The sequence below is a fragment of the Mandrillus leucophaeus genome, unplaced genomic scaffold (genome assembly GCF_000951045.1).
Source record: "Mandrillus leucophaeus isolate KB7577 unplaced genomic scaffold, Mleu.le_1.0 Scaffold73, whole genome shotgun sequence".
Classification (NCBI taxonomy): domain Eukaryota; kingdom Metazoa; phylum Chordata; class Mammalia; order Primates; family Cercopithecidae; genus Mandrillus; species Mandrillus leucophaeus.
Genome location: NW_012107919.1, coordinates 2,408,309 through 2,418,706, shown reverse-complemented (window position 1 = coordinate 2,418,706; position 10,398 = coordinate 2,408,309). Strand labels below are relative to the sequence as shown.

The 10,398-nt window shown below is 42.5% G+C and overlaps 1 non-coding gene across 1 annotated transcript; it reads right to left on the bottom strand.

Moving 5' to 3' along the window:
• Positions 1–226: 226 nt before the first annotated feature.
• On the bottom strand, positions 227–299 carry TRNAV-UAC. The gene has a single exon. It is a non-coding gene; the product is annotated as a tRNA-Val (tRNA).
• Positions 300–10,398: the final 10,099 nt, after the last annotated feature.

Here is a 10,398-nt window from a genome sequence, read left to right as displayed (position 1 = left end):
TATGCCATTCTCCTGCCTCAGCCTCCCAAGTAGCTGGGACAACAGGCACCTGCCACCTCGCCCGGCTAGTTTATTTTTGTACTTTTTAGTAGAGATGGGATTTCACCGTGTTAGCCAGGATGGTCTCGATCTCCTGACCTCGTGATCCGCCCGTCTCGGCCTCCCAAAGTGCTGGGATTACAGGCTTGAACCACTGCGCCCGGCCAAAAGAGCCACCTTGCAACCATGGTTCCACTGGGGCTCGAACCCAGGACCTTCTGCGTGTAAAGCAGATGTGATAACCACTACACTATGGAACCGAATCTTGTACTTAGACTGTAGCCTTTGAGACATAACTGCTTTTTTAAATTCATTTTTTCTTATAAGTAACATATTACATAGATTGTATTGTGATGATAAAATGATACTTTGAACACATTCTCTTATATTATGTTTAAAAAATGAGCTCCCCAGTTTTTGCAGACTTCCAACCAGGTTTGGGAAGCTCTACTCCATGTGGAATGGGTGGGAGTTTGGCGAGTGTGGAATCAGTTAAATCTCTGCGGCCCTTGACAGACTTTGTCCAGGAACACATTTGGTGTTCAGAATAGTGAGCAGCACTCACTGAGGCTCAGCGAAATGAGCTTGCCCAATGTCATGGTGACTGGTGAATAGGGATAAACCTAGCACTGGGCACTCATTTTTCCAGATACTTAACATCTCACTATCTCAAGTGTCCTGCTTGGCTTTGCTGTCTCAGAAGCTCCCCCAAGCCTGTCACCTTCTGAATTCCCCTTACACCCAGCCTGTGGATCCAGAGGGAGCTTTTTCACGCCTGATGTGTTACTGAAACACCAGGGGTTTGGTCTAGGTCCTGCTGCTCACAGCACAGAAAGCCAATCACTGACCCAACAATTATTGCCAAAAAAGAAGGCTTTAATTGGGTGCTGCAGCAGAGGAGATGGGAGGTCAGTCTCAAATCATCTCCCTGGGAGAATAGTCTCAAACTCATCTCCCTGACCAGCTAAAGTTAGGAGTTTATACAGCAGGGAAGAAATGTAAGTGTATGAGAAAACAGGAACTCGGAAAGGGTCAGGAAGCAATCACGATGAATGAGGGGCCTGGAGTTTCATTGTGTGGATGCAATGATCTGGTGAGTTTCAGATCCTTGATGCTTTTTTTTTTTTTTTTTTTTTTGAGAGACCTGGTGGTCCTTTCCTGGAGGAAGAAACTCTGAAACTCTGATAAAAACAAATGTAAGTTTCAAGCTTTAAGGTCATAAGGGTCAATTTCTATGTTTATCCAAAACAAAAAACACCCAAAACTGTTGATGGGACTAGTGGGTTGGGCTGGAGTGCAGTGGCCGGATCTCAGCTCACTGCAAGCTCCGCCTCCCGGCACCCGCCTAGTTTTTTGTATTTTTTTAGTAGAGACGGGGTTTCACCGGGTTAGCCAGGATGGTCTCGATCTCCTGACCTCGTGATCCGCCCGTCTCCACCTCCCAAAGTGCTGGGATTACAGGCGTGAGCCACTGCGCCCGGCCGCGGTGGGTTGGTTTCAAAGGCAGATATGACTGCCCCCCAGGACTCGGTCTCTTGATTTATGATAAATAATATAAACTTTATTATAGGGAACAGTGGGGAAGGGGAATACTCACGAGTCTGTGAATCCTTGGGTCATGGAGAAGCCAGGCAGTGTTCTTCCCTTCCTTTCTTTTTCTCTTTTCATCCTTATTCATTGGGTACATTTTTCCTGCCCCGCCGCAAGATCCTAAGATGTGGAACTGCCTGAAGTGAGCAGTCTGACCACCAGGGGGCAGCATGAATCCATCGCTTTGTCTGAAAACAAACAGGTCCTAGTCAACGGCCCTCCCCTCCATACAAGCTGAGTCTGCACGTTGGAGTCGTCTGATGAGCTTTTAGAAAATTACAGGTGGTGGGCTCACTTCAATTGCCATCTTCTGTCCTCAAGAGCGGGGCGTGGACATCGCCATTATTTAAAAGTTCCTCAGGTGAGTCTGATACACAATGTTGAAAACCACTCGGAGAAGACTCATCTGTGAAAACTGTAAAGGCTTTTAGGAATCACCCAGCCCAGCCCATCTGTTTCCATTTTGCAGCTTCAGGAACTGAGGCCCAGAGATAGAAACAGTAGGCTTAGGGGTACTTGGAAGACAGCAGCAGAACCCAGGACCCTGACAATCGGCCCAGTTCTCCTTCCCCCGTAGCACTTGGTCTTCCATATTTCGGCTGGGCCTGGGCATCAGAGGATACCAGGGACCACTTCCCTCCCCTCCAAGCGCAGAACGGTGCAGTCCCTCCTGGCTCAAGTTGCTCCTGGCTGACAGGAGAATTCAGAACTGGCCTGCAGGAATCAACTGGAGAACCTCCCAACCACGTGTGCACGAGGTTCAATGCCTGGAAACCGGAGGATGGGGACAGTGAGGTAGTGAGGACAGCCACAGTCCAGTCAAGGAGGGCTTCCTGGAGATGAGGCAGGAGGAGGAGATTGGTTGGATTTCAATGACCCATGAACGGTGGGGGCCGCATTTCAAACCAGAGGATCAGGATAAGTAATGGGTGTTCATGGGGCCACGGGTGTGAGTTGGGGAAGGTGAGGGCCAGAGAGCACAGGGAGTTAACACTGTGGAGACAGAAGAGGGCACAACACCTGGGTACGTACCTTGACTCTCAGACAGAGGAACCAAGACCCTTTATGGAATGTTCTAGATCTCGACCTGGATGCATGAAGCACGGGAGGTATCTGAGCCTAGGAGGGGCACTTGGGAGTAAGCTAGACCTTAGAAAGACACCCCTGGGGGCAGCACCCGGGGCTACTTTAGGATCATGCTTTCCAGATCCTCCCAACACAGAAAAGAGGTGACTTTTGGAAGGTGTCCAGAGGTATTTGTGGAGTAGAATGGAATATTGAAGTAGAAGATTGCCCTTAACAGTGGACTGTTGAGGAGGACAGGACCGGAGAAAAGATTGGGAATGGAAGGAAGTTTGGTGAGCAGCAGGGACTCCATATTGGGGGCGCTTCTAGGTCTGACAGTTTAGGGGAACATCACGACCCCACGGGACAGTGGTGTTCAGAGTGAAGAGACATCCCTCTCTCTTCTCCTCTTTCTCCAGGCAGGACATTCTTTGGGAGTCCCAAAAACCCCGACCTGAGAAACCTCTAGAAGCACAGCATTAGCCCGCCCCCCACCCTGTACGTCTTGAGTGCTTTGCGATTCCACGGAGTTGTCTGTGACACGTCCAGCCCATCGCTGCCCTGCTCTGCCTGCCTTTCTGTGGGAGGATGGATCTGAGGTTCATGGACACTGCACTTCTCCTCTTGTAGGATTCTCTCCAGTAAAGCCTCTTCTGCATTTAATACCACATGGCACTGGAGAGGGTTGCCTTTGTCCTTCTTCCATGGCACCCGGCCACACACAGGCGCACCGTGTTCCCAATGCTGGGTGTTCCTGGTAGAGGCCTTGTTCCCCAGTACTGAGTGTTTTTGGAAGAGTCCTTGTTCCTGATGCTGGGCATTTCTGGAAGAGGCCTTTTTCACTGGGGCCTCCCTAAGAATGGAAGGGTAATAATTTGTTCCTAAACATCCTGGCAGATCCCAGCGTCTTTATATGGTTGGGATGGGGAGAAATGAGAGTAGCTAAATGGATGCTAGCCTCTGTCTGCAAGGCAATACACACTTTTCAAAGCATCACGTCCACTCTGTCTCTTGTGGTTCACCGGAGCCTTCTGAATTGAAGAGGAAATGGCTGGCAGGGATGATCCCATCTACCTGCCCAGCCAATCCAGCAGAGAAAGGTGTCCCTTTCCCCTAAGGAAGCTCTGAGCGGACATGCTGTTTGCTCTTTTGGAGCATGTACAGAAGAGGAGCTGGAGTCCCAGAACCATTAGGCGTGAGAGAGTTACTCCAATACAGGGCAAGGTTTTTGGATGTTTTGTATTGTATTTATCAATGCTTTTTATTGGGCTTCTAAACACTTTACAGTGTTCTTAGAGCCAAAAAACTATAAAATCATCAAGAACAGGTGCAATAATAAAAGCAATAACGATAATACGGGTAGCTACTCCTTCTCATATATTCGCCATGTGCCAGGCCTGGTTCTAAGTGCCAGTAAAAGACCAGGCCAGAATTCCAGCTCAGATCTTATTTCTTACTTTTTATCACCTCACCTATAAGGTTTTAACAGGTGTAGGATTTCAGCAGTAAGAATAATTTGATGTGAAACCAAAGAATTCATGAGATAGAAAGACAAAATATCCTATCCTTTTCCCCTAGGACTAAGGTGGTCCCGTGAGAAAGACCAGATTCTCAAGAAGAAACCATCTGTGAAGGATTTTGATCAGGCAACATGGGCATGCAGGTTTAAACACAGCCCCCATCCTGCCCTGCCTGGCAAGCCACTTTCTCCTATGTTCATGCATGTCTAGAGTTCTCAGTGAAAAACACAGCTGAACTCATGAAAGCCTATCTTTAAAAAATATTAAGTGGCTAATCTTGTAAAGCCCTATATACAGTGTCACTTCACTTTTTTCGTAAAACATGCCTAGTGGAATGGCAGCAACTGGGAAAAATTCAGAGCTCAGCATTCATGTATTGAAAATATCTCTAAGTTGCCATAGGTGTTGGTTTATAAACTCCAGAAATAATTTATAAAAAATTGTTTATATTTGCTTATATTAATACTTGTTTATAAACTCGATATTTTCATGTATTTATTTTTTAAGCTTTTTTGTTAAACATATAAATGTGATTATTTGCAGATCTTCAATACGATTATGTTTGGGCCATCACCATCCAATTGAAGATTCAGAACATTTCCAACACTTCCAAAGGTGCCCCTTCCCATTCCATTACACGCCCCGCCACACCCAAGAGAACCACTGATCTGACCTCTATTCCCACAGATTCGTTTTGCATATCCTTGAGCATATAAATGGAACCACACAGTATGTCATTTCTAAGATCCTGTTGCTCTACATCATGCTCTACATCTTACATTCATAAGATCCTGTTGCTCTACATCATGACTAGGATTAATCCATACTGTGTATAATACAGTCATAAAACAGAATGCAGTACTGCAGGGGAAATGAAGGAACCACAGTTCTATAAATCAATGTAGACATAATCTCAAAAATATAATATAGACATGAAAAATGATAGTTGCGTAAAGTAAAAGTGAGGCAAGAGAAAAAGATAAACATTTTTTAGGAATGAATTCCTGTGTAGTAAAACAATGTTAAAAAAAGCATGGAAACATTTCACACAACTTCTAGAGTGATGGGTACATCTGCAGGGCAGGAGGGAGGAGGATGTTCACTTTATAATTTTCTGAACTGAGCACATTACGTTGTTACGTTGGTATATGTATGCATTATATATATCACAGTAAAACAAATGAAAAAATTAGTGCACAGGAAATGAGAAAGTAGGGAAAGTTAAGTACAGACACTTCCCTGAGGCATCATCTTTTTTGTCATAACTGCTTATACCTTTATGTTAGTAAGTTTGCCTTCACTAAGTTCCTCTGGCTGCAGATGTAGTTTCAAATGACAGCAGCATCAGCATTCCTATGGTCAACTATTTAATCTTTAACTGTGTTTAGGTTTGACTCAGATTTCACCTCCACCCTTCTCACTTTTCATTTTGATTACCTGTTTATAGAATGCCACATGAGTTTATCACTGGGAGACGGGGAGGCAACACAACAACATAGTTTGCTATCAGTGTGTGAACTGAGTGAGAGATGTGCAGTAAGAAGTCAGAGAGGCTTTGAAAGAAGTGGCATGATTGGTCACTGATCATGATGCACATCTGTCACTGATATAGTGACTTTTGGACTGAGGAGCCAGCAGTGAAGTTTGCACTTTATGCAACTACTTACAGTTAATATCCCTTGATAACTGAGATTTGAGATTTGAACTGTATTTTTGGGTAAGCTTGGTGTTATTTATTTAATCCATGGTGACTGAAATGTGTACATATTGGAACAATGCAAATTGAAGACTTTATATGTATATATGTATGTGTATTTATATATATAAAACATGTATATATTATTTAGATATGTATATAAAATGTACTGTGTATACATACACACACTAAATATACATATACACACACACTATATATATGTGTGTATATATATTACACACACACACAAATATGTCATGGTCAACTAGAATTAATTCCAGGAATCCAAGGTTGGCTTAATATTCAAAAATCAATCAATGTAATTCATTATACTTTTTTAAAAAAGAAAAACCATACAATAATCTAAATATATACAGAAAAATATTTGACAAAATTTAATATGCATTAATGATAAAAAAAAAATCTCAGCAGACTTGGAATTTAAGGGAACTTTCTCAGCCTTTTCCTTATCAGGAGCATGTATGAAAAACCTACAGCATCATACTTAATAGTATGATATACTATATTTAGATATACTATATATTATATATATAAAATCCACTGGATACATATATATACACACTAAATATACATATATACATACACTGAATACTGAGTACTTTCTGAATACTGTATAACTGAGTACCTTCTCTTTCGTAATGGAAACAAGGGGAGGGTGTCTGGTCTCACTAGTTTTATTTAACATTGTGTTGGAAGTCTCAGCAAGTGCAAAACGGCATATAGATAGGAAAAGAAGGAACCAAATTTTATTTGCTGATGACATGATCATGTTTATAGAAAATCATAAAGAATCTTTAAAAAAATCTCCTGGACTATTAAGTAAATTTAGCTAAGTCACAAAATACAAGATCACTATACAAAAACTGATTATACTTTTATATACTAGCAATGAATAATTGAAAATGAAAAAAAATTTTTTTTGAGATGGAATCTCGCTTTGTCACCCAGGCTGGAGTACAATGGCACCATCTCAGCTCACATGCAACCTCCACCTCCCGGGTTCAAGCAATTCTCCTGCCTCAGCCTCCCAAGTAGCTGGGATTACAGGTGCCCACCATCATGCCCTTCTAATTTTTGTATTTTTGTGGAGACAAGGTTTCATTATGTTGGCCAGGCTGGTCTTGAACTCCTGACCTCAGGTGATCCGCCTGTCTCTGCCTCTCAAAGTGCTGGGATTACAGGCGTAAGCCACCATGCCTGGCCTGAAAATGAAATTTTTAAATGCCATTTATAACAGCACCCAAAACTATGATATATATTCAGTGAAATTTTAATGACATATGTGCAAACGTGGACACCAAAAACTACAACACAATGTTGGAGGAAAATGGAGATATATACTAGATTTATGGATCAGAAGATTCAATATCATTAAATGGCATTTCTTCCCAAATTGAGTTATGTATTCAGTGCAAACCCAGCACGCTTACTTTTTTTAGAAGTTGGCAAGCTGAAATTTACATAAAAATATGACCTTTGTGCCATAGAATAGCCTAAACAATTTTGGAAAAGAACAAAATGCTGAAGGATATAATTTATTTAATTTTAAGACTTAATATAAATATGTAACAATCACATAATTACTGTAGATATAAGTAGAGAAATATAAACCAATACAACAATAGAGCATCTAGAATTAGAGCCATTTATGTGTGGTCAATTTATTTTTTTCAATTAAGGTGCCAAAGTAATTCAACAGGGGAAATGGTATTTTCAACAGATGGTGTGGTAAAATGGGATATCAATTTGGGGGAATAATTGAATCTCAGCTCTTATCTCACATCATACACAAAAGTTGACTTAAAATGGGTCAGAGAACTAAATATAAGAGCTAAGCTTATCAAACGTCTAGGAGAAAATATTGTAGCCTTTGGATAGGCAAATGTTTCTTGTGTAGGAATAAGAAGCATGAACCATACAAAAAAATAGTTGAGAAGTTAGACTTCATTTAAATCAAACATTTCTCTTCTGCCAACACTGCATTAAGAAAATGAAATTGCCGGGCGCGGTGGCTCAAGCCTGTAATCCCAGCACTTTGGGAGGCCGAGACGGGCAGATCACGAGGTCAGGAGATCGAGACCATCCTGGCTAACACAGTGAAACCCCGTCTCTACTAAAAATACAAAAAACTAGCTGGCCGAGGTGGCGGACGCCTGTAATCCCAGCTACTCTGGAGGCTGAGGCAGGAGAATGGCATAAACCCGGGAGGCGGAGCTTGCAGTGAGCTGAGATCCAGCCACTGCACTCCAGCCTGGGCGACAGAGCGAGACTCCATCCCAAAAAAAATAAAAAATAAAAAATAAAAATAAATAAATAAATAAATAAATAAATAAAATGAAATGGCAAGTTATAGCCTGGGAGAAAATATTTGCAATACATACAGCTGCATAGGGCTTGTACCTAGAATTTATAAAGTACTCATCCAACTCAGTAAGGAGACAAACCACCCAATACAAAAATGGGCATGGTAAGAAGAATTTTAAACTCTTGAAGCAGAAGAGAAGCTCCCCTGTTGGCCTGGAAACAAGCCACCATGAGTTCTATAGCTGCAGAGAAATGAATTCTGCCAACAAGCACATGTGTTTGGAAGAAGACCTGAGTCTCAGATCACACTGTAGCCCAGGCTGACACCTTGATTGCAGACTTGTGAAACTTGGAGCAGAAGACCATGGAAACTGAGAGACAAGAAGTGCGCTTTAGTTTTTGGTTTAGGCTGAGAAATGTGTGGTGATATGTAGAAAACTATAATACAATAAGCAAAAGATATGCATATACTTCACAAAACAAGATATATGGATAGCCAGTAAACACAAGAGGTTCAACATCAGTCACCAGAGAAATGCAAATTAAAACCAAAATTAACATTCCTCCACACACAAGCACAAAATCGAATGACTAATGTTAGGGGGAAAAACCTGACAATACCAAGGGTGGTGGTATCTGGAATTCTCAGAGACTGCTTTTGAAATGTAAAGTGAAGAACAGTTTGGAAGTTTCTCATAAAATTAAACATATCACATAGCTCACTTATTCCACTTGTATTTACTCAAGAGAAATGGTAACATATGTCCACACAAAGACTCATTGATCAATGTTCACTGTACTTTTTATTCATAATAGCCAAAAAGTAGAAACCACACAATTGCACACCAATAGGCAAATGAATAAACAAACTGTGCTGTAGCCACACAAGAGAATGCTACTCAGCCATGGGAAACCTTTTGAGGGTGATGGGAATTTATACAATGTGATGGCTGTGGTGGTGACTACCCAGGTGTATACATTCGTCAAACTCATCTAACTGCACATCTTAAATGAGTGCATTTTATATACAAATTATAGCTCGGTTGAGCTGATTTTTTAAAGTTCACCATCCCAGCATGATTTTCTCAAAAATGATCCCATAGAGAGGGAAAAACTAATGATGCAGGTGGATAGAGGTCAATTACAGAGATTTCCATAAGTGGAATGATAAGGGTGATGGGTGGGGAGGGTTGGAAGTGCAAGGGCCCCTCATGACCAGAACTAAGAGGAGGGAATTGGCCTGACAGGCACGGGTACAGGACAGAAGGTCACACTGCCTGGGGCCTGAGACCAGAGAGAAGTCTTGGTGCTTAGACGTGGTTCTTGCTCTGCTCCTCTGGGTCTTCAACAGTGGCTGTGCAGAGAAGTCAGCTTTGATGCGAGCACTGCTTCCTAGCTCTTAGAAGCACTCAGGACGTAGTTCTTCTATGCCCTGAATGTCTGCCTCTCCCTGCCTCTGTCCCCCACCCTGGTCCAGCAGCTCCTGGTCTAGAATCTTCCTGTGGCTCAGCCTGTGTACTTGGGTTTTCCCAGGGGTATCGAGTGTATGTGTAGCCAGAGCATCCGACAGGCTGACTCAGGCAGAATACCCAGCCTGGTCTCCCTGTCAGAAGGATGCCAACTCCAGCCTCATCCACTGGAACCAACTCTTCCACCAAGGGGACTTCATAGACATCTGTCACTTCTTCAGCTTTGATTCCTGTTGTGTCTCACCCTTAAGGGACTCTTACTTGGGTCTTACCTGGACTCAGATATGTACCATCTGCCTTCCCTGGTGCCTGCACGGACACTCAACCTGCCAGAGTCAACTCCGAGATTTCTGGTTTTAACAAACGGTATTCACCACTAAGGAAGGTCACCTCAACTTAGAGCCTAAGAAAGAAATGTCTGCTTGTTTCCAGGAGCCATTTAGATAGTTATGGAGCTAGAATGTTACTAAAAATCTAATGCTTTTAAATAAAATTTTTCTAACATTTTTAAGCTCCCTAAATAATTACTGGTTCACAAAGAAGCCTGCAAACCACAGGACCACGGTCATGAGGTAGGGAGAGACTGGAGCCCCATTGACCTCTCTGCTCTGTGGCCCTCGACAGGGTGGCAGGAGCAGTGAGGTTTAAAGGAGTTACCTTGCTCAACTGACATCGCTCTTTCATTCAAATGACA